The sequence below is a fragment of the Miniopterus natalensis genome, chromosome 4 (assembly GCF_054644295.1).
Source record: "Miniopterus natalensis isolate mMinNat1 chromosome 4, mMinNat1.hap1, whole genome shotgun sequence".
Taxonomy (NCBI): domain Eukaryota; kingdom Metazoa; phylum Chordata; class Mammalia; order Chiroptera; family Miniopteridae; genus Miniopterus; species Miniopterus natalensis.
This window is the reverse complement of record NC_142084.1, coordinates 18,918,727-18,942,920: the sequence shown is the minus strand read 5'-3', so window position 1 is coordinate 18,942,920 and position 24,194 is coordinate 18,918,727. Positions and strand designations below refer to the sequence as shown.

At 41.2% G+C, this 24,194-nt stretch overlaps 1 protein-coding gene across 1 annotated transcript in view; it reads right to left on the bottom strand.

The window, feature by feature from the left end:
• Nucleotides 1-24,194, bottom strand: part of SPOCK1 (SPARC (osteonectin), cwcv and kazal like domains proteoglycan 1) — a 461,737-nt gene that overhangs the window by 207,687 nt on the left and 229,856 nt on the right. The gene's annotated exons all lie outside the window — the stretch shown is intronic.

Genomic DNA, 24,194 nt, shown 5'->3' with positions numbered 1-24,194 from the left:
ATTGCTGGATTTATCATGCCATATACATAGGCATCGGGACAGAGAAGCTGCAGATTATCGAGTGGTCTGGGAACAGGCAAGGTGCCTGGGTAAACCAGAGCACACTCGGGTCTGCTGAAGTGCCTCTTTGAGGTTCCCACCCTGCTCTGGAGTACATGGGAAGACCTCTGTGGGTAAGGCCACCTCTGGGGGCTCCGTCACCCAACAGGACAGCTTCAGCACTGCAGCATAAGCGGGAACAGAGGCTAAGGCCCGTGGCTAGTTAAGAGCATTGAGTCAATTTGTGTGTTGCCTTTTTGTTTATGCCTTGTTCATCAAGGATAATTGTCTACAGGCTTAAGTAAGACCCCCAAAGCATTCCCTCTCCTGGGTGATCACAGACTTTTCAAAAACGAATGAGGACTTGATAGGACTGTGGGAAGGACTCCCGTCACACATTTGTTTGGCCTCTACTGAAGAGAAAAAAACAACCCTAAAATTTTAGGAATAGATACTTGGAAGCTATTGCAGAGCATCTGCTGTGCTCCAGGTGCCCCTGTTGGTGCTCGGTCCAGAGTGCACATCCGCAAGGGGGCAGCACTGCTCCTCCAGGGTGAAAACTGGGTTTTGAGAGATGAAAAAATTCTTCCTCTTTTTATGCATAAAGCACAGATATACATACAGTACATAAACAGGTATGTGGTATATTTGTGTATTAAAATTCCACGGAGGGGGCAACTAGAAAAAATGTGTAAAATGTATCTTTAAGAGTGATAATAGGAAAAAAAGTTGAGAAACATCAGTCTAGAGCAATAAATAGACAAAAATTCTTACCCTCACGGAGCTAATATTCTACTGGTAGCAGACAGACAATAAGCAAAAGGTAAAATGTATCATTTATACAAGTGCTACAGAGAAAAATGAAGTTAGGAAAGGAAGACTGCCACACAGGAACAGAGGATGGAAACAAGAGGAAACCACCACGTCTGTTAATTTCTCAGTTTTCCCTGCAATGTGGCTGCTCACGAGATCAGGGACTCCAACATGAGCACAATCAAATTCTGATGGCAAATTGAAAAGGCACCCCTGCAACTCAGGACGGCTATAATATGGGGGGTAGAAAGTGGGGTGGTCAAGCGACAGATCTATATATTCTAAGGGGGTTACCCAATCTCAAGTATTGAAAAACATCATGAATTTCCTAAGGACACCATTTTAAAACACCTTTGACAACTTATTTTCAGCAATTCGCAGTGCCCTTTAATTTCATCTTTCCTCACAATTGAACACCCAGTTGACAGTCTTCATTCCAATGTCCACCCATTCGAGACAAACGATTTGCCGTGTGGGGCACGCTTAATGATTCCCAATGTAGTCTCCACCTTCATGAGCCCTAGGCCTCAACACCACTATTCTCCTTTCATCACACATGTTTATGAAATAATGAGCATAATAAAATTCACTGAAAGTTCAAAGAATTGCTCAAAGGATGTAAGGCTGCAAAAGCAAAGGTAGTATTATCAAAAACATGAACTCGAACTCGTGGCTGGGAGGCCTCAGAATGTCTGCCTGCCAGGGAACAGCTGAATGATGATATAAAACTAGTGAATGTAAGGACATCCATGGGCATCGATTTATACTAAAATGAGATTTATGCAAAAGTTGAATCTGAAAAAGTCAGACCACCTTACTGCACTCACCTATTGGGTAATACGAGAAATTACAAGAGTTTCTTCATCAGATTTACTCCAGGGATAATTTTCCCTTAACTAATACTGCTACAAAGTTTCCAACTTCCTGTAACACTCCAACAGCTTTACAGATGCCAAGTTATCCTCCAAGGGAGCAGCTGATGGTTTGAAAGGGAAGAACAGCATAGCTCAGCACTGTTCCTAGGCGAAGCGCGGCCTCCCTGTAGCTTTGCCACAGCTTTTCTGTGGGGAAATTAACGAGAAAAGCTCTCAGCTTAATATATTATTGGAACTTGGATACAAGCTAATTGGGAAAGAGAAATCACAGGAAACGCAGTTCACCGCTGGATGTGTCCAATACAAACCTGGAAAATGGTGAGATATTCAATGGACAGAGGTCTGAGAGACACGTAGGCAGGACGGATGGGTGCCCGTGGCCTACTGTCCACCTAGCCAGATTCTTCCTTGGAATAGGTGACATGCTTTCAAGGAGCAGGTTGCAAAATTGTGGTTCACGAGGAGGAAATAGCCAAATAAAAATCCTTAAAGAGTGTCAGCTGGGAAAAGAAGCTGGCATAAAACCAAAAGGCCAGCTCATGCCTGAGTCGCAAAGCACCCACCTACCTACAGATTTAAGAGCCAGTGAGAAATGTGAAAAACCCTCACCAGTCACCCTGGGGGCAGCAAGGGGAGACTCAGAAACTGTCTCTGCTGAGCCAAATAAAACGGTAGCTCACACACATGCCCTCACAAAGGCTTTGAAATCTCAGCCCAGGGTTTTTCCTCCTTAAATAAAATAAAGTCGCCCTTGCTGCCTGTCTCACAGCAAGAGGAAACTCCACAGAGACATGCGCAGCTCACACGAGACCCTGTCCATTGACAAGGATGCTGCCACACCAAGGAAGTCACTCAGCCAGCCTTCCCCGGCAGGTTAGCTCCGTCCCCGGCCCAGTTTAATAGGCACTTGTTCACACATGGTGCATTTAAAGAGTAAAACAGTTTGCTTCATTTTCTTGCTTCTTGTTTGTGCTTCCAAGGTTACTCTTGGAAAAGAAGTAACATACCTCAAATCCCTTCACAAAGCTCTACACGGAAACACATCAACCAAACCAGCCCAAAAGCCACACAAGGGCACCAGGCATTCCTGAAAGCGGCGACCCCAGGACTGCAGGGATGTGTGTGGGAGAGAGGCCGGTTAGCCCTCTGCCAGCAAGAGTGAGGGCTTTGGAGACAGTGCAGACCTGGCTCAGGTGCCATCTCTGCCACCTTCTACTTCGGTGATCTTGAGCGAGTCGCTTGCTTGTTGTAAGCCTCATTTTTACTCATAAAATAGGGAAGTAAAAGTACCTCCTAGAGGTCACTGTGGCAATAAAATGGGGTAATACGCACAACCCTCGGCAGAGTGACACATACAGTGCATGCTCAATTAGCTATCATCAACAATGCTATTAGGTCCTAACAGGTATGAAGAACCCTTCATCTTCACTCAGTCCCCACCCAGGTGCTCCTGTAGTTACCTCCCTGCACAGAACCTTCCCTAAGTGGTTCAGATGTGTGCATGGAGCGCGATGGCCCAGCACACACATTCGCTCAAGCAGGGGTCCCAGCCTAACCATGCAGCCGAATCACCTACAGGGCTTGTTAATACGCTGGTTTCTGGGCCCCTCCCAAAAGACGCTGAATCAGTACGTCAGAGGTGGGGCTCAAGCATCTGCAGGTCTGATGTGCTGGTCCAAGGACCACACTTTGAGAACCACTGTACTAAAGGAAAGAGAAATAGGAGACGAGCTTAAGAATTCAAAACCGGTTATGTGCATATGAAAGCCACCTTTGGAAAGCACAGAACCAAAGGGAGTCAGTCCTTCATGACTGGCACCCAGGTGAGCATCAAGAACCCCTGCAGCGGGCACCTTCCCATGGAGGCAGCCTCGCCTGGCTCCCTGTAACTTGGGCTGTGGGAATGACCCAACAAGGATATCCAGGTGGGCTTCTAGAAACAAGACTGCCAGTGGGCTGCACACCCCCTGCTCAGTTAGCGTCTCTTCCTCCACGTGAACACAGTGCTGCAGCTCAGTGCTCCTTCCCAGGGAGACTGACGGGCACATTTCATGCTAATTCTTTCTGGGACCGGGAAGCTTTTATTTTCTTCACATCAGGAGGAAAATGATGGCAGACATTTCCAGAAGAAATGCCAATGCATTCTTTATAATGTCATTCAGCGGCTGCCAGAATTAAACTATTGACCAAATTAATCTGTTTACCACATTCATTGAGGCTTGATCTTCCTGCCCCGAGGGCTGAGGTGTCACGTTGCAGAGGCAGCCACATTTGTTCTCAGTAAAAGATGCTACATACACAGGCAGGGCCTCTAATGCAATGGAAGCAACACAGAGGGTCATCTCCCACTACAGCCTGCTTTATGCTTTTCAAGGTTTCCAACTCCCTCAGGGTTATGTCCAAGCACTCTAACCTGGCACATGAGCCCTGTATAAGGAGACTCGCATGGACCTCCACAGCTTCCACATCGTCTACTCTCATGCTCGGGGCACCTGCATCCAAGGGCTCACTCCTCCCCCGACTCTTAAACCTTGACACAGGCTGTTTCGTGTGCCTGGAAGACTGCCCCTCTCCTGCCTTCTGTGTGTGTTTAACTCCCACTCATGCTTCGGGTATCCGTTTAAGTATCACTGCTGTCTGCCCCAATAATGCCTGCTAAGTACTGAATTGTGCCACCCCCCAATTCATGTTGGAGTTCTAATCCCTTATAAGAAGAGGAACAGACACCAGAGCTCGGTCTCTGGCATAAGAGGACTCAGCAAGAAGGTGGCCACCTGCAAGCCGGGAGGAGAGGTCTCACCAGGAACCAAATCTGCCCCACCCTGATCTGGGAGTTCCAGCCTCTAGACCTGTGAGAAATAAGTGTCTGTTTTTAATCCACTCAGTCTATGGCATTTTATTGAGCTGACTAATATAGTGCCCCTATACCTCCCCATCAAAATATTCATGCTTCTGATAATTATTTGTGTCCAGATTGTAAGCCTTATTGACCAAGTTGTCTCCAGAACATTGAGAAGCTGTGAAATAGGTGCTCAGGAAATATTTATAAATTAATGAATAAAGGAACAAGAGAATGAGTGAACAGCTAACGCTGAGCAACTCCCTGCCTGTCAGAGCCTCCCTTTATCCATCTGCTCAATGACGCATCTGACTGAGGATTTCTTTCAAGATTTGTGACCAGGGAACACAGCAGGGGCTCCAGGGTGGCTGTAAGAAATGAACTTCCAAGCATATGCAGGCAATCAAGAGACCCTCCTCTAGGCCAATTCTGTGCTATGTAAGCTGCTCAGACTTCAGCCCTAAGGCAGTGCAGAAGGACTCTTAAAGTAGGAACCCCAAAACCCTGGGATTCCAAAGGAAGTGCCTCAGAATCTATCACAGAATGCAAGGGGGAAGCTAACCTTAGAAATGCTACTTTAATCAGTTGTATGTACTGAGTTCTGGGTGAGATTTCATTTCAGAGAAAAACAGATTGTAGTGCTTACCAAAAATTAAACACAAAAAGAAACCTGAAAGTCATGGTTCTTTTCTAGAGCTTTAGTCCCATCAGTTGGCCTTGTCTCAAGGAGAAGAGCTACCTAAGGATAGAGAGTTGAATGATTTACCACATTATAATTTAAGCCAGATTATTTCATGGGGTCTTGAAATCCTGATGAACCTCTGGCTCTGGTATCATCAAAATAAAATCAGAATTTGGGGGAAATTGGGCATCTATTGCCCAACTCTGCACCAGGTGTTGAGATCTGCAAAGAAGTCTGAGGGCCTCTGATTTTGGTTTAAGAAACCAGCCTGCGTAGCAATGTCTGTAGAGTGAGGGAATCAGGCGATGGTCCAAACCCATGACACTCTTAGAATAAAGGCCGCAGCTGCAGAGCAGATTCCTGGGTTTTGCAAACAGAGATGAGGGCGAGTTTGTCACAGGGCTCCTAGGAGCAAAGCAACAGCCAACACTAAGCGTGAGTCCTAGAATAAAGACCGCCAGAGCGGATCTGTGCTATGTGAGAGTGCCCCTCAGGCCCCCGTGCTCTGGATCTTTGTTGTCCCGCTCCTGGGGACTTCCATGGTTCACAGGGGCTGTTAGGAGGCAGCTATGCCTCTGAACAGGAACCACCAAATTCTGCAATCTGGACATTTCTCCACCTACATCCAACCCAGAAAAAGTGTAAATTCCATTTTCTTTAACAAAGCTGATGAGACAAAAGTGCAATGATGATTGCACCAGCCTATTTTCATTTCATTCTCTCCCCTTCTCTTAGCAGAGAGCAGTGTGGGACTCGCTGACCGTTGCCAGGTGATGTGAGAAGACTGAACGACTCCAAGCTTAGGGACTTTAAAAAATGGCACATGGCTGGTACAGGTGCAGAGGGGCCCCGGGCCAACATCCCTGACCGAGGAGAGTGCAGCTGCAGAGGTAGCTCCCAGGCCGCCCCTGCCTTCCCTCAGCCTGCACCCACCACAGAAGCACCTCATTAAGACCCACCCAGTACTTGACAGAAACACGAAGCATCTTGGAATGTTACTCAAATGGAATTGCAGTACAAAAGTGCAAAGATAAAAAATCACCCCTATGAACACTTTAAATATGTTTCTGCAAGAGGCAGAAAGCAAATGCAAATACAATATTTCCAGGTTAATTACTATAAAGCAGCTCTTGCCCAGATAATGGATTTACCTCTGAGCAATGTCAGAATTTAGGAACAATCTCAATATGCCTCTGCAATCACTCCTGTTTGGATACGTGAGTTTGTCAGGAGTCTGGGTGATGACATCAATCCCTTTAGCAACAAGAGAAGTTCCTACACGGCAAGTCAAGGCACTGGGAGCTGCCCAGGCTGTGCTACCCCGGGCCTTTTAAGTTCTGACTAAGGGGAGACAATGAGAGAAGCACCTGATCCCTCTAGACACACAGAGGGAATCTTTGACTGATCTTGTCCAGGACACAGCAGGAAACGTAAAGAACAAAATAAAGCGATGTGCTTGTTTTGCCCTCTCCTTCCATAGGGGAGAGTAAAGGGAGGAAATAATGGAGACCGGTCTTGGGGAGAGTACGAATCAGGACCCTGGAATGCATAAGAAGAGAACGTGACACAGATCAGCTAAGCCAAGGGACACGCCTCACTGGCTCACAGAAACAAACAGCTCAGATAAACAAACAGCTCAAAGAGTGGCTAGCCGTGGCGGTGACTGGAACCAGGGGCTTGACCCGCACAAACTCATGGGAGCATGACCTCTGATAGCTGTCAGGTCCCCAGTGTCACCAAGGGGCATTGATTCTACGGGAAAATTACACTCTTATTTGAATCGCAAGGCTACAGAGGCGGAGAGGCACATACATCTCCTAGAAAAGGAGATGGCTGAGGCTCTGAGAAGACAAAATAACAGATATCCAGGGCAGAGAGCTCAGAGGACAGAGGCATTAGGCTGAGAGCAGCTTGTCACTGCTGTAGGAGGCGGACAGTGAAGACAGCTTTTGGCTTCTGAAGGAAAGGCAGTTCAAGTCTCCCTAGTGCTCCACTCCTAGACACACAAAGGGAACCAACCTTTCACTGATCTTGTCTAGGACACAGCAGGAAACGTAAATATCTACTAAGCACAGAAATATGTCAGTCTGAAATATCCTAGACTGGACAAGATACCTGAAGATAATTTAAGAGCTGGTTTCAGCAAACTATACGTGGCCACTGGTAAACCCACAGCATCATCACAGCCCCAACCTGACTCTATTCAGATGGAATTAGTCTGAGGTGACAACCAATGCTGGGACGAGAGACATGCTATTGAAAACCACTTTAGCACTGTCTAGCTCACAGCCAAGCTGCCCTCTATAATGACTTTACCCAATTAGTTTGAAAGCAGCCTGCCTTGTATAAATCAGTGATGCCAGTGAAATAAATTCTGCACCCAGAAAGGAAGGGCATGCAACTGGCAATTGCACGGAAGTATTAACTGGCTCGAGCCTTTTAGGTGACATGGATCACCGTGATTTCCTCACTATGGTGGCACTGTGCAGCCTACCATGGTTTCACCTTCCTCCTGGCAATCGCTCATTCCAGAAAACTGAACAAAGGCCTCACATGCCTGTCTGAGCAGCAGAGAGCCGAGGCTGCTGGGAACATGCCCTCAGACCTGCCTCCCCATCTAGTTATTCTGAGGAAGGTGCATCACACACAGAGGGCATATGTAGAAAATATGCTGATCTGTGAACTGCTCACACTCCTAAAATGAAGTCGGATGAGCTTGCGTAGGACTCTGCCTGGACAGAGACTGTGAGTAAACGATGCTCTATGGACACTTCACAAGAGTGTTTAATTTTCACAAGTTTCACAGGGAGCTAAGCTCAGCAAATACTCCCTTTTGTGAACAAGCCTTAAGGTGTTAAACAAACAATTAGCCTTTACTTCTGGAGAGTAAATGGAAGAAATGAAGAACGTTTGCCCTTATTCAGAGAGTCAACACGCTAACAACTCCTAACATTCAGACTGAAGGAAAGAAGAGCGGTGTGCAGTCTTAGAGGCAGGGCTTCTCATGCTTAATGGATGTGCCTGGGCATCCCCAGCTGGACCTCTTCCCTGCGGCTGTCCCTCCAGGAGATGTGGGCACAGCTTGAGAATCTGCATTCCTAAAGGGGTCTCCAGTAATGCAGGCGCTGCTGGTATGGGGACCACACTCTGGGGCCACTGCTTTAGGAAATGGTGTTCTGACTTCCAATTATCTATTACAACTCAAATTTATTTAAAAAGCAAGACAGCTTGGTGAGTGAGTGTGTGGACTCTGGGGTGAAACAGTTTCAGGTTAAAAAGATGACTCCACCCTCTACCAGCTGCATGAACTCGGGCAAGTCGTGCTCACCTCTCTGAAGTCAGTTTTCTGTGAGTTAAAAGCAATTCCTCACAGGACTGTACAGAAGACTAAAATAAGCTAATATACAAAAAGTCAATCTACTGCATATTAAATAACTAATTAGTTTAAATAGTCAACTAATACTTGTTCTTAGTTTTTATTAATATGAATAAAATGCTTAGAAATTATTTTCCATACTTTGTCTCCCCAAAGAGACAAACCTCATCTTCGTTAACAATTTGACTTTGTATCCACATATATGAACATAGTCCTAAGCAGTCCTTGAAAATTTGTGTTCCTTTTAAGCCAAGCATGCTTCCTAAAATCTTGTCCACAAAATGAAATTATTCAGAAAACCTTCCTTCACACAAAAGTAAATGTAACCTTTTAAAAATAAGTACGAAACCTCATAATTATTATGCATAAAAGAAAACACAAGACCAATCTCATTTACAAATGTCAATGCAAAAAAAATTAACACATAGAATCAAGAAGCACAAGAATATTACATCACGACCAAATGGAGTTTACGCATGGAAGGCAAAGATTGCCCAATATTAGTCAATCCATCAAACTAGCTTTTTCTATTAACATAGCTCAAGAGTAAAATCATGTAACCATCCCATAGACACTAAAAAAGTATTGAGCAAAATTCAACAACCATTCTTAAAAACAACAACAAAAATCACTCGATCAAACAAGAATAGAGGCACACTTCTTCGACATGATAAAAATATAGTTCTCTCAACCCTAAAGCTAGGATCATACTTAATAAATAGGGCAACACTACAATACAAGCCAACAAGAATCAGGACCAAGGCAAGGGTGCAAACCACCACCACTGTTATTTCATATTGTATGAGGAGGAACCAGGGAAAGCCTAAAATATAAAAATTGCAAAGGAGTAGGTAAAACTAGGACTATTAAAAGACAAGCTGAGCCCTAGCCAGTTTTGCTCAGTGGTTAGAGTGTTAGCCCATGGACTGAAGGATCTCGGGTTCAACACCTGTCAAGGGCACATGCCATATGCCAGGCAACCAATCCATGTGTCTCTCTCACATCGATGTCTTTCTCCCTCTCCCTCCCTCTCCCTGCCTTCCCCCCCGCCACTCTCTCTGAAAAGCAATGGAAAGAATATCCTCGGGTGAGAATTAAAAAGAAAAAAAAAGGACAAGCTGACTATATACTGGAAAGATCTCCCCAAAAATCAAATAACAAACTATCATCAACCACAAGACAACTCAGATACTCAACAAGATATGAAATTAACTTGCAGATATCCAGAGCTTCCTTAAGTACAAACCTTCACCAGCTAGGAGACCTACTCCAAGAAAAAATTCTGTTTAGTATGGCACATGTGAAATAAAATATTAAGGGAATGACTAAATCTTTAAGAGGAAAATGTAACACCCTTCTGAAGGACACAAAAGAACACTTGAACAAATTGGAAGACATACCATGTTCTTAGACAGGAACACACATTCATGGATATGTGCATTTTTCTTAAGGTAATTTGTAAGTGTAATGTTCTTCTAATGAAAACGTTGCTTTTAGTCTGTGAATTATACAAGTTTGTCCTTAAACGTATTAGAAAAATAAATATATAATACTATCAAGGAAAGGGGAAAAATCCCTGAAAAAGAAAAGTAACAAGAAAAGGCAGCGCCACCAGAAAATATATTATAAAGACTTAAAGCTGGGGTAGGGATTTGGGGGAGGGGAAGATTAATTAAAAAACTTATATGCATAAATGCATAACCTATGGACACAGATAATAGTATGGAGAAGGCCTGGGGGGGGGGGGGCATGCCGGGTGGAGGGGATCAATGGAGGGAAAAGGGGACATCTGTAATACTTTCAACAATAAAAATAAATTTAAAAAATAGTAATAGCAAGAAAAAAATTGGCCTTGAAGTTCTGTTTTAATGAAAGAAAAATCTGAATATATGTTCTATAGAAAAACAAAAAGAAGAGTGCTTTCAATTTTGAGTAGTTTATAAATAATTTCTTTACTTCTTAATTTATAGTTTTGATGTTTTATCTATTGATGAATCAGAATATAATTCAACCAGGATAAAAAACATGATATAAAGACTTAATGATTAAAATAGTGCAGTGCTGGTACTGAAATGTGACTATAGAAACAAACCAATATATCAGAACACAAAGTCCAGAAATCAATCCCAATACAAGAGGAGTTTCAGTATACAGTAATGCTGGCATCTCATAATGGGGGGTAGGGGGGATATATATATCCAACTAGTGATGCAAGGACAACTGGATAGCATCTGAAGAAAAAAGTTGGTACTGTATCTTATAGCATATACCCAAATAAATCCCAAATGTGTTAAAAAAAAAAAAAAAAAAAAGATGGGGGGGGGAAACACGGGAAAATTCCTTATTAACCCTGGAGTGGAAAAGGCCTTTTGAGTCCATGCCTAAAAATCCAGAAATCAAAAAAGTCAAGGCCCACCAATACAAACATATAGAAATGAAACTCTGATGAGGCAATACGCCATACTCAAAGTCAAAAGGCAAACACCACCAGTGGGATTTTCTTTTATGTACTCAAATTATAGGCAAAGGGCTACTCTCTTTAATACACAGGAAGGTCCTAGGAATGAACAGGTAAAAGACCAAGAACCTACTAGAAAAATGGGAAAAGGACTTGAGCAGCCACACTAATTGGCAAGGATGTTTCGAAACAGTTAATCTCAAATACCATTATGGAAAAGGGAGCAATTTGGCAATAGTCATCAAACGTGTGAACCCACATATCCTATGATGCAGTAACTCCTCTTCTCGGAACAGCATACTGAGGAGCTTGTCGTGACGTGTGACATGACATAGAAATAGGGGCTTTTCATTGCAGCATTGCTTACAATAGTGAGATACTGGAAACAACTCAAATGCCATCAACAAGAGATGGGTTAAATAAATTATGGTACATACACTGGACCACCACAAAGGAGGAGAAAGGGAAGGGGAAGGGGAGAAAGAGAAGGAAAGGGAGAGGAAGGAGGGAGGATCTGCATGCACAGACATGTAAAGATCTCCAAGATATACTGATACTTGTAAAAAGCTGGGTACAAAACATTGCTTGCTTACAATATTCTCTTTTATGTTTTAAAAAAATGAGAAAAAGAATACACATGCATGCTAATAAATGCTTAAAATATCTCTGGAAGGATTATATAAGAACCTAATAACAGTGAGAAAATTGGGCACAAGGAGATTTTTTACTGTATTCTTTCCCATTTATTTTAATTTTAATATATCTTTATTGACAAAAGAGAGAGAGAGAGAGAGAGAGAAACATCGATGATGAGAGAGTCATTGATCGGCTGCCTCCTGCACGACCCCTACTGGGGATCGAGCCCGAAACACAGGCATGTGCCCTGACCAGGAATTGAACCTCTCTCTCTTGGATCCTAGGTCAACACTAAACTGCTGAGCCATGCCTAGCCAGGCCTACTTATTTTCATTTAAGAACCATCTGAACATATTCCCTACTTAAACACTATATTTAAAAAAATTTTTGTATGGTTTTGGCTTATGGTTATCATGAGGTTCATATATAGCCATCTATATTTATAGCAGCTTTTCTAAGCTGATAGGCATTAAAGTTCAATCGAGTTCTGAAAATGCTACATTTTTACGCCCCTCTCTATTCCTTATGCTTTTGATGTAATGTCGTATCTCTGTTTTGTGTATGTCCTGATCACTATATTGTACACCCAAAACTAGTATAACCAATATGGTTGTATACCAACTATACTGAAATTTTTTAAAAGTTAAAAAAAATATATAATAAAAATGAACCTGATCATCTTTTGTGGGATGATCTTTTAGAAACTGTTATCCAAACATTCCCTGGGAGGTGCCTCATTCCAGATACAACTGAGTCCCTGAGGTTCCCCCATGGTGCTCCCTGAGCCTGTGTTCCCGCTTTCACATAAGAGCTAGCACCTGGGGGAAGCATGTGACAGTCTTAGGATACCACATAATTGGGAGTGATTTTAAATCTCTCAAAATTACAGTGAAGCTCATCCAAATGTAAAAGGCAGGCTGGTGCTATGTATTTTAATTGTAGCACCAGAACCTTTTTTAGTTTCTTGTGTTTTCAGTCTCATTTTCCTAAAACAAAAGACATCATCAAGAAGGTGATTTTCCAAAACTGGAACAGAAAAAAGTCAGTATCTAAACATAGAATGCCAGATTCGTATGTGGGTACTAACCAGAGCAAAGCGCTTTGAAGTCTTGAGATAATGGAAGCCTTATTCATGGAGAAAACATCCTATCTCCCAGTGTTGCCAAAAGACCCTAAAGTAACCTGCAAAAGACATGGTTCTGGCCAAATCTACCGTTATATTTTTACAGAAATTCTGCAGGAAAAGCCATGATTTAATGCACTGATGGTGCTAATTCAATTTTCTGGTTGTATACATAGCTGCTAAGTCCCTTACTCAATGAACACAGTTGGCCTCAGGTATGAGACTGCCAGTCCTCATCACAGCAGCCACCAGAACTAATGGCTGTGTAATGACTCAAAACTGGTACACTGGCAAGGCAGCCTCACACACCACATGGTTCTGTGGGCTGTAGTAACACACTGGCAAGGAGAGTCAGAATCCATGGGCAATGAACGGGGATTAAAGGATTATCTAAGGAGATAAAAGCAATGGAGATGAAACCATTTCTGGTAAGGTGGAGAGAGCCCTCTTTCCAAACAGGGGCAGCAATCTCAGGAAATATTCCACAGAAGGATGTTGCAGCTTATGTTATTATTGATGAAAGATATAACTCTAATAAAAATTCAGTGAGTATAAAAAAAGTCAGAGATGGTTTCATTTCATGTGTAATAAAGTATGGCACATAAAAATAACATCTTGGCTAAAAAAAGACTATACACCTTATTGCATTTGATACAGGTAAACAAAAGCACAAACAAGGGATGTAAAGAGACTGCTAGTCACACAGGTAAACACAGAAAATGAACCCCAAAGTTCAATGTATATAAAATTCAGATTTTGGCTGGGCCAGGAGAGAGCACTCCAGGAAATACACTGTTCTTTGGGAGACTGCGTGCCTGTAGCTTCCATAAACTATGGCATTTATAAAATGGGAATGTGAAGAGGAGAAACACATGACAGAATTTTTAAAAATTTGGAAGGTATTTTTTAAAAATAAGTATAAACTAGAGCTGATTTCTAGGTGTCTTCCCAAAGCCACTGCACCAAAATGGAAACATGGAATTCTGAGAAAACTATAAAACACAGGGTGAGCAGTCTTTAGTTTAAAATCACAAGAAGGTCAAGTCAGTGGGTCTTAATTTATTTTTTAATATTATTTATTTATTTTAAACAGTCTTTCTTTGTAATGCTCTGGAAGAAAACCAGGCAACCTCAGGAGGAGGCAAAGTAGCTGAGAGGTGGAGGCAGACCTCAGGAAGCCTTGATCCTTTTACAGATCTGCCCTCAGTCCTAACCTGAAGGAAGCCAATCCTTATACACAGATTAACCCCTCCCATGCACACCCAGGCCCAGCAGACAGAGCCAAAAACAGTGAATAGTTTGGTAACTCCAGATAGGTAGCCAGGACTAGTTACACACATCAGACATTGACCTGTACCTGAACCTCACCCAAGTGGACCCAGAACCAATACAACCAGTGGTGGGCCTCAGACCACACCAGAGCTCAACTCAACTAGCCACACAAGTGGCACACCAAAAGGGGATTCCAGCAAGCATGAGACCCTGCTGGGAACAACTTGGCCTCAGGCGGCATCCGCTGTACAGCATCTCATACACAGTGATTGAGGTTTATCCTTATATTCAGTCACTGTGAAACATTCACTCCACTCTTGTAAAGGCCAACAGCATTCAAGACTCAACTACAATAAGAAGGTGCACATAAACCACAAGAAACATCCCTGAAGCACTAAGCCCAGGTAATCGGGAAGATTGTGTCACTGAGCCAAATGAGATACCTTCATCATAAAGCCATCATACCAAGTGTGGAACTCAGAGCAGATCTATCTAATATACAGAGACACAACAAGGAGACAAAGAAAAATGCCCCCTAAAAAGAACAAGAGAAATCCCCAGAAAATGAATTAAATGAAATAGATAAAATAGAAGCAACCAAAATACCAGATGCAGAGCTTAAAACAATGGTTATAATAATGTTTAAGGACCTTAAGTGGAAAATGGATGATCTCAGTGAGAACTTAAACAAAGAGATAGTATTAAAAATGACATAGAAACCATAATGAAGAATACAATATCTGAAGAATATACTAAAAGAAATCAATAGCAGGTTAGAGATAGAATCAGAGATTTAGAGGACATGATAAAAGTAAGTACCCAGGCAGAGTATCACAAAGAAAAGAGAATTTTAAAAAATGAGAAAAGTCTAAGGGATGTCTGGGACAACATCAAGCAGAACAACATCCACACCATAGGAATACCAGAAGAAGAGAGTGAGAAAGTTACAGAGAACCTGTTTGAAGAAATAATGGCTGAAAACTTCCCTAATCTAGTAAAAAGTCACACAAGTTCAAGAAGCACAGAGAATCCCAATCAAGATGAACCCAAAAAGGCCCATACCAAGACACATTATAATTAAAATGCCAAATATTAAAGACAAGAAGAGATTCTTAAAAGCAGCAAGAGAAAAGCAATTAGTTATCTACAAAAAAAACTCCCATAAGGCTGTCAGGTGATTTCTCAGCAGAAACACTTAAAGCCAGAAGAAATTGGCATGAAATATTCAAATTAATGAAATGCAAGGACCTACAACCAAGACTACTCTATCCAGCGGGGCTATCATTTAAAATTGAAGATAAAATGAAGAGTTCCTCAGACATAAATAAGTAAGTTCAATACCACCAAACCAGTATTGCAAGAAATGTTAAAGAGCCTGCTTTAAGAAGGTGAAAGAAAAAAAGAAATCAAGAGACAGAGGAAGATAGGATAAAGAATAAAATGGCAATAAATAAGTACCTAACAATAATAACCTTAAGTATAAACAAATTAAATGCTCCAATCAAAAGCCATAGAGTAGCTGAATGGATAAGAACACATGGACCGTATATATGCTGTCTAAAAGACTCACTTCAGAGTAAAAAATACACACAGACTAAAAGTGAAGAGATGGAAAAAAATATTCCATGTAAATGGAAACAAAAAAAAGCTGGGATAGCAATACGTGTATCATACAAAATAAACTTCAAAACAAAGACCATAACAAGAGACAAAGAAGGTCACAACATAATACTACAGGGATCGATCCAACAAGAAAATATAACCCTTGTAAACACATATGCACCCAACATAGGAGCACCTAAATATATTTTTTAAAATCTTCGTGGATATTAAGGAAGAAATGGACAGCAATACAGTCATAGTAGGGGATTTTAACACCCCACTGTCATCAATGGATAGATCTTCAAGGACAAGACCCTGCTGGGAACAAAAAATCTTCAAGACAAAAAATCAACAAGGAAATAGTGACCTTAAATGACACACTGCATCAGATGGATTTAATGGATATTTACAGAATACTTCATCCCAAAGTAACAGAATATACATTCTTCTCAAGTACACATGGAACGTTCTCAAAGACAGACCACATGTTAGGACACAAATAAGTCTTAACAAATTCAAGAAGACTGAAATCATATCAAGCATCTTCTCTGCATGAAACTAAAAGGCCATTATAATAAAAACGTATGCTAACTGAAATAAGCCAGTCAGAGATAGATAAATACCATATGATCTCACTTACATGTGGAGCCTAATGAACAAAATAAACTGAGGAACCAAACAGAAACAGGCATGGATACATGGAACAGAGGGACAGGTGTAAGAGGAGAGGAGATGAGAGTTGGGGGACTGGATGAAAGAAGGTAAAGGGATTAGCCAAAGAACATATATACATAACACATAGACACAGACAACAGTGTGGTGATAGCCAGAGGGGAAAAAAGGTGGGAGTCAGGTGGAGGTGGGCAAAGGGGGGGGTAATGGTGACAGAAAAAGATTTTATTTGGGGCAATGGGTGCATCATGCAATGTGAAGATGTTTTATTGAGTTGTACACTTGAAAACTGTATCATTTTGTGAACCCAAAATATTCAATTAATATAAATAAATAAAGATAACTCCCTCTGCTCCCAAATATGTTGAGTATATATTCATGACCACTTGTCCAACTAGATCTAGAAAGTGAACACTGACATTAAGTTGCCAGGTGAGAGCTAACAATTAATTGTAAACGCATCCTGTTTCATTATGATTCAGTGACCCTGACAATGTAATAATCTGAAAAGCAATTTTAGAAAAATAATTGGTTTCAGAAATAGAAAAATCACATGGATATAAGTATATCTATTACTTTCTGGAGCATTATATTTGAAACTGCCCAGGCACAACGGGCTCACACTTTGCAATGGTGCCCGGGTGGTTATAGAATGAAAATCTCAGCAACATCAGCAATCTTAGATCGGTGGTCAAATGGCCCGGTCATGAATTATCTGAAACAAATTCTCTCATAGGTGCATTTGTTAAAAAGAAAAAAGAAAAAGAAAAAGCCTTTTTTAAGGAGTTTTAACTACCCTGAGGACATTCTTCAAGAATGGAATCCATGATCAAGAAAAGGAAAAACAACAACTCTAAAAGAGAAAAGTAATGAGGAAGGAAAGTCTGAAGGATGACAAGGCATAAACCTGGTCAAAAAAGAGAGTATGGAGGGAGGGGGACAGGGCAGGCAGAGGTGGAGCGCGGCTGAGGATGGGCAGGGGGCACTGGGAGGAGGCCGGGAGGGAGAATGTGGACACAAGGGCGCTGTGAGGGAAGCTGGGTGCTAGCTAGGGCCCGGCGCGCAGCAAGCTGAGTTCTCAAATTAAGGCCTGGAGGAGGCCCTGGAGCTCTTGTCGTTCCTGTATGGCCCGGTGGCACACCCACCTGGATTACACCCACCTTTGGTTCAGGTGCCACCAGCCATGCAGAAATTTTGTTTTCTGCTCTGGTTAGTACCCATACCATCCTATGGTTGTGGAATCAGTGCCACTTGCATATTTTCTTGGCAATCTCCCTTCTGCCTGTTTATTCGTAACAATCGAGAGTGCAGAAAACAACACCCCTTCTGGACCATGGCTACACAACCAGCTACCACCATGGAAGTTCACGAGACACTCAAAAAAAAGAAGAAAAAAAAAGAATGTTCACTAGGGAAAAAAGGCTATTAACTCATCAATTTTTCTACACACAACTTACAGACTAAGAATTAGCTACCAACCAAAGTTTTCACACACTAAAAATAAAATTCACTACCCTTTCAGTTTCTTTCTAGGTGAGAAAGTACAGAGAAGTGCCGTAAGTTTTCTGGGCCCTTTGCACCCTTAAAAATCAAGAGCATCTTAATCTGTACATCACATTACTTAGTACCTAACAATATAAAGTCTTAAAGTTTTCTCTAATTATTCTATATGCATTTTTCTAGTTCATCCAGTCAGTCAACATTTGCTGAGCACCCTTCTGTGCCAGGGTCACAGGTGTACGTGACAAATTATCCTGTCCTGTGCACTCAGTCCAGCAGAAAAGCCTGTTTCCGTCATCAGCCGTGAAGCAGGGGGCAGAAGCAACATCTGCTTCTATGGGCTCCCTCATAACTACTGACTGGCCAATCTCTCTCACAAAGTACAGGATACATACAAAATTTTTCAATAACTAGTGATACAAATATTGTACCTGGTGATCAAGAATGGAAGTTCTGCAGCCAGTGCTGGGTTCAAAGCCTAGCCCTATCCCTTGCTATGGGATTCTGGGCCTCTCTGAACCTCAGTCTCTTCATCTGAATACAGGGATGAAAACAGTTCCAGCCTTCTAGGGTCACTGTGCACTTTCAAACAGATAATTCACATAAAGGCTAAGTACAGGAGCTGGAACAGAATCAATACTCAAAATTAGTGGCATCAATTGATACATAAGCTATTAAGTATTATCCCTTAGACTTCAAGAAAAATTCATAGAGATTAACTACACTTTTCACAAATCACTGTTGCTTCCCACCAGAGAATCCTAGCCAGAGAACCCAAGCACATCTCTTGCGTTTTTTTTAAAAAAGGTGACTGTTCTTTAAATGGAATTCCAAGATCATAATGAGACCTGGAGCCCAAAACCTGTCACATGTATAAGTTCTCTAACAACTCTTTTGAAGATAAAATATGACCTATTTCCTCACCAAACAAAAAACAACAAATAACTGGAAAAATTACAGGTGGCAGATGGAGTCCATTTTCCCACCAGCAATGCTGTTCTCTGTGGACATTCTTGGCTCCAGCACATAGCTTGTTTGAAATTTCATTAAAGAAAAACATTAATGCATCAAAAATGCACATCTCTTTTGATGCAGTGACTTCACGTCTATGAACTTATCCTGTGGAAACACTTACAAAAAAAGCATGACAGATTGACTTACAGCATTATTCGTTGAGCCACCTTGGGTAATAACTAAAAAAAAAAAAAAAAAAAAAAGGAAATAAATCCAAAAACGGGAATGTGGTTAAAGAGCAGTACTTCAGGAGTGCATACACAATAGACTGTCTATCCACTAAAAGTAACGTACTGATAGATGAATTGATAAGGAAAGCTCTCTCAGATCTTACTTAAAAAGTAAGTATGCAAAGAAATATGCATCAGCACATACACACTGCTGTAGTCCCAAAGTCTACATCAGAAGGATGTCCAGTGAGCTGCTAACAATGGCTATAAGAAAAATTATGGAATAAAAGGGAACGAGGGAGCCCCTAGACTTTACTTTTTATTTTATACACTTTAAAAGTGATTTTTTTACACCATGTGCATGTTTGTTTCACGTTTTAAAACTATGTTTTCAAGCTGTCAGTTCAAAAGCCAAAATGCCTCCTCAAATTATAATTAACACTGAGCTAAGAAGAAACAAGTTCAGAGGAAGTTAAAATTAGACCTTCCTTGAAAAACTTGACAAGCTTCATAATTAAGGCCCATAGTACTTTTTGTACAGGGTTGTTTTGTGTGTGTGGTTTTTTTGGTTGTGTTTAAAATAAGTTAACAATCAGCTTTCCTCACTCTACATAGCATAATATAGTGGAGATTAAAACCTGGTTGTAGAAACATGCCTGGATTTAAACTCTGACTCCAGATGACTCTAAACCAGGAGCCAATTTGGGGGCCAGTCTGGGCTGCCACTGGTTTTTATATGGGCCACAGCTAACAATAATTTTTGCATATTTAAATGGTTTAAAATTAAAATATTTCATAACACATGAACACTTAAATTCAAATGTCAGGGTCCATAAATAAAGTTTTATTAAACTATAACCACACCTACTCACTTGCATGTTATCTATGGCTGCTTTCATACTACCAGGCAGAACTAAATTGTAGTAAAAAGATCATATGGAGTCCAAAGCCTAAAATACCGACTGCCTGACCCTTTCAAAAACAAATTTGCTGGCCCTGCCCTATATGACTGACTTGAGTCTCAGTTTCCTCACCTACAAAACAGGTACATTAATAGTCCCAATTTTACATGACAGTTATGAAGATTGAATGTAGTAATATGTGAATGGCAGTCAGAACTTGCTATTTTTTATATTGTTTTTCACATTTTAAGAATGAAATCAGGATTTTTAAAAATAATCTATGGCATGTCAATTGGATTAGGTTATTTTTTTTAATGATATATAAAATATCTTCCTTCTTTAAAAATTTGTTTTACTTTTCATTTTTTTTTATATATTCAATTATAGTTTACATTCAATATTATAATAGTTTCAGGTGTACAGTATAGTAGTCAGATAATCAAATACTTTATAAAGTGTTCCCCTGATATCCAGTAGCCACCTGGTACCATACATAGTTATTACAATACAATGACTATATTTCCTATGCTGTACTTTCCATCCCCATGAATATTTTGTAACTACCAATTTGTGCCTCTTAATGCCATGACCTTTTTCACCCAGTAACCCAACACCCCTCCCCTTTGGCTACCATCAGTCTGTTCTCTGTATGTATGAGTCCGTTTCAATAAAAACTGTCAGCAAAGAGGGAATAGAGGGAACACACCTCAACATAATAAAGGCCATATATGACAAAAACACCGCCAACTTCATATTCAGAGGGGAAAAACTAAAAGCATTTCCCTTGAGTTGACATTTTCACCACCCTTATTCAACATACTACTGGAAATCCTAGCCACAGCAATCAGACAAGATGAATGAAAGTCATCCAAAATGAAAAGGGAAAAGTAAAAATGTCATTATTTACAGGTGACCCCGATACTATATTTCCACCAAAAAATTACTAGAACTGATCAATGAATTCAGTGAAGTAGCAGGATACAAAATAAATATCGAGAAATTGGTTGCATTTTTTTAAAATATATTTTTATTGTAAGAGTATTACAGATGTCCCTCATTCCCTCCCCCATTTAATTCGCTAACAATGAATGATCAGAAAAAACAACTAGGAAAATTATTCCATTTAAAATTGCCACAAAAAAAAAAAAATACCTAGGAGAAAATTTAATCAGTTAAAAAATCTGCACTCAAAAAGTTTTAAGAAACTGAAGATACAAATAAATGGAAGTATATACCATGCTCATGTATAGAAAGAATCATTGAAACATCCATATTACCCACAGCAATCTAAAGATGCAACAATTCTCCCGATGGCACCGAGGATCTAATCACCAATACGACACTCCTTGTGGTCCGAGAGGGCAGCAAAGTCTTAAGACATGGGGATTTAGGGAAAAATTTTTTAAAAACCAACATAAAAATACAAAAAATAAAATAAAACAAGAAAAATTTAAATACAAAACACAAGAAAAATATGAACAAACAAAATGAAAAAAAAAAAAAGAGAAAACAAGCCAACTTGTCCAAGTCCAACAGTCATAACCAATCAGCCTCCTGGGATATAAGAGACAAAACCTCAGCCCAGCCAAGACCTTACACAGGAGTGGTTTGTTTCCATAGCAGTGGCACTTTATGAGGTCAGAGCAAGAAACGGACCAATCATGGCTGGGGAGTGGTTTGTCACTCATCACAACAGCACTTTATGAGGTCAGAGCAAGAAATGGACCAATCATGGCCGGGGAGTGGTCTGTCACTCATCACAATGGTGCATTATGAGGTCAGAGCAAAAAATGGACCAATCACAGCTGGGGAGTGGGATTTTTTTCCATCACAATGGCATCTTATGAGGTCTGAGCAAGAAATGGAACGATCATGGCTAGGGAGTGGTTTGTTTCCATCGCAATGGCACTTTATGACATCAGAGCAAGAAATGGACCAGTCATGGCTGGGGAGTGGTTTGTCACTCATCACAATGGCACCTTATGAGGTCAGAGCAAGAAATGGACCAATCACGGCTAGAGAGTGGTTTGTCATCCCATCACCATGGCACCTTATGAGATCACAGGAAATGGACTAGTCATAGCTGGGGATAAACCAGAGGGGTTTTCTCATTTTTTGGTCTCATGACCCTTTTACTATGGAAAAAAATAAAAGGACCTCCAAAGAGCTTTTTGTTTATGTGGAATATTAAAGATTGGTATTTACTTTATGGGAAATGAAAATCTATAAGATGCAACAATAAAAAATAAAATAAAAAAGTCTGACTTATTCTCATGCTCCAGGTCTCAGTTCAAACATCACCTGTGTAGAGAGGGCTTCCCTGACCCATCCATGCCCACCCCCTCACCCAGCCCATCATGTCATCTTCACAGCACGACCACAGTGTGGCCGATTCTTGTAACTGTCTGTCCTTCCCACGGAGGGAGGAGCATGAGTGTAGTGTTCCCTGTGTCTAGACCAGTGAGTGGCAACAAAATAAGTGTTTGATAAATATTTGTTCACTGGATTAATAGGAAAGTTTGGGGGAACAAAAGAAAATATGGCCAACTATTAATTTAATCAAAATGATTCATAAAAAATCTTTAAAAAGTCATGTTCTGTCCTCACTCAGCTTTTGGGGCAGATAAGATAGGTCAGAGGGCTGACGTCTGGGTTTCCAGGAATGTGGGCGCTCAGTGAAGCTGAGGAAAGGCCAACAGGTAGGAGCCTTGCTGTAAAGATTAAAGATGATGATTGGTCCCTCCAGGGGACTTGCCAAAGGATGCAGTGAATTTGGATCTGCAATGAGGCTGCAAGGTATTTTTACACTTTAAATATCCATTTCCAGATGACACAAAGGACTTCCCAGGTGACCTTGGGTAGGCCATTAGGTAAATTTCTGTGTCAAGTAAATGAGCCATCTCTGTGCAGAGAAGTGATGACGAGGCTTGTTATTTACCTTTGTAAGAACACTTTGAAACCTGTGGATTGAAGAATTTCTGCAGAGGTACAAAGGGTGAGGTAATATGTTGGGTCCAATTCTACCCTTTATGGAGGCAGAGAGGGAACAGGCAGGCTTGAGGATACTTAGGGGGAGGCTCTGGCACATTATATTTCAAGCTAATCTTCGAAGAAAGCTCCCAACTTTCAGTACATCGAGTGTCTTAATCACACGTATAAGTTATCATTCCAGTAATTATTTCTTAACACTTCCCTCCTAAAACCTCAGCTTTGTGTAAAGTGAATCTTTACAGGGATTAGCCTGTGAGCTTTCCCCCTACAACACTTTAGTTTGTTACTTTTCACCTTACATCAGTGACACTCAGCTCCTAAGCATGACAGTCTCTGTTGCTGAGCTGACTGGGACCCAAACGGGGTCATTGCATCAGTTCTAGACAGATGTTTACAAGTTACAGTTAGAAAATAGAATAAACTCAGAAAGGAAAAGAGAATTTCGGCAAAAGCTGCCCATCTATGAGTTAACTGTATCCACTTATAAAGATGGTATTAATAGTTACTTAAGAAATATACCAACAGAATAAAATATTATCTTAGCATAATGATCTCTTTCAGCAAGGTAAATACAGAAACAGAGATAAGACATTCAATGTAAAACTGTCAAGGCAAAAGCCAAGTTTATAAAAAGAAAGAAGCAGGCAGTCATCTTCTCAGTGCACTGCACCAATCACATGCTTGTAATTGTGTCAGATGAGCATATGGCTTTCTTATGTTTTTCTTGACCTTGCAATTTGCTTAGTTTGGGAGGGAGGTGGACAATAAATCATTTTACTACTTGTTCTCAGCGGTAAGAAGGACTTTTTGCTTTACTGTGCCTGGCTCTTCCTGAAAAAGGACTGAACCCCTTGACTCTTTCAATGGACCCAGACAAGTCCCGGGAAATGCTCCTTCAGATAGTGATGTTCTTTCTCTGTTCATCGCATTTCCTTGGGATTTTCTTTACTCACTTTACTTCTGAAATCTCTTCTTCCTCGGGGATAGCAGAGCCCCTTCTTGCTGCTCAGAGACCACGTATAGTTGAGTTTTTCCAGGTCAAGTCCTGCATGCTGTCCATGAGCACACAGCTCATTCCCGGGAGCTTCCTAGGCCACAGCCAACATTCTGGTCAGATGAATGCTGCACATGGAGGCACAGGCGAGGATGCCCACATCCTGCCTTAGGACTCAGGGTTTCTCTCGTCTCCTCACACAGGAACTGTGTGAATGCAGTGGGGCCAGTCTACTC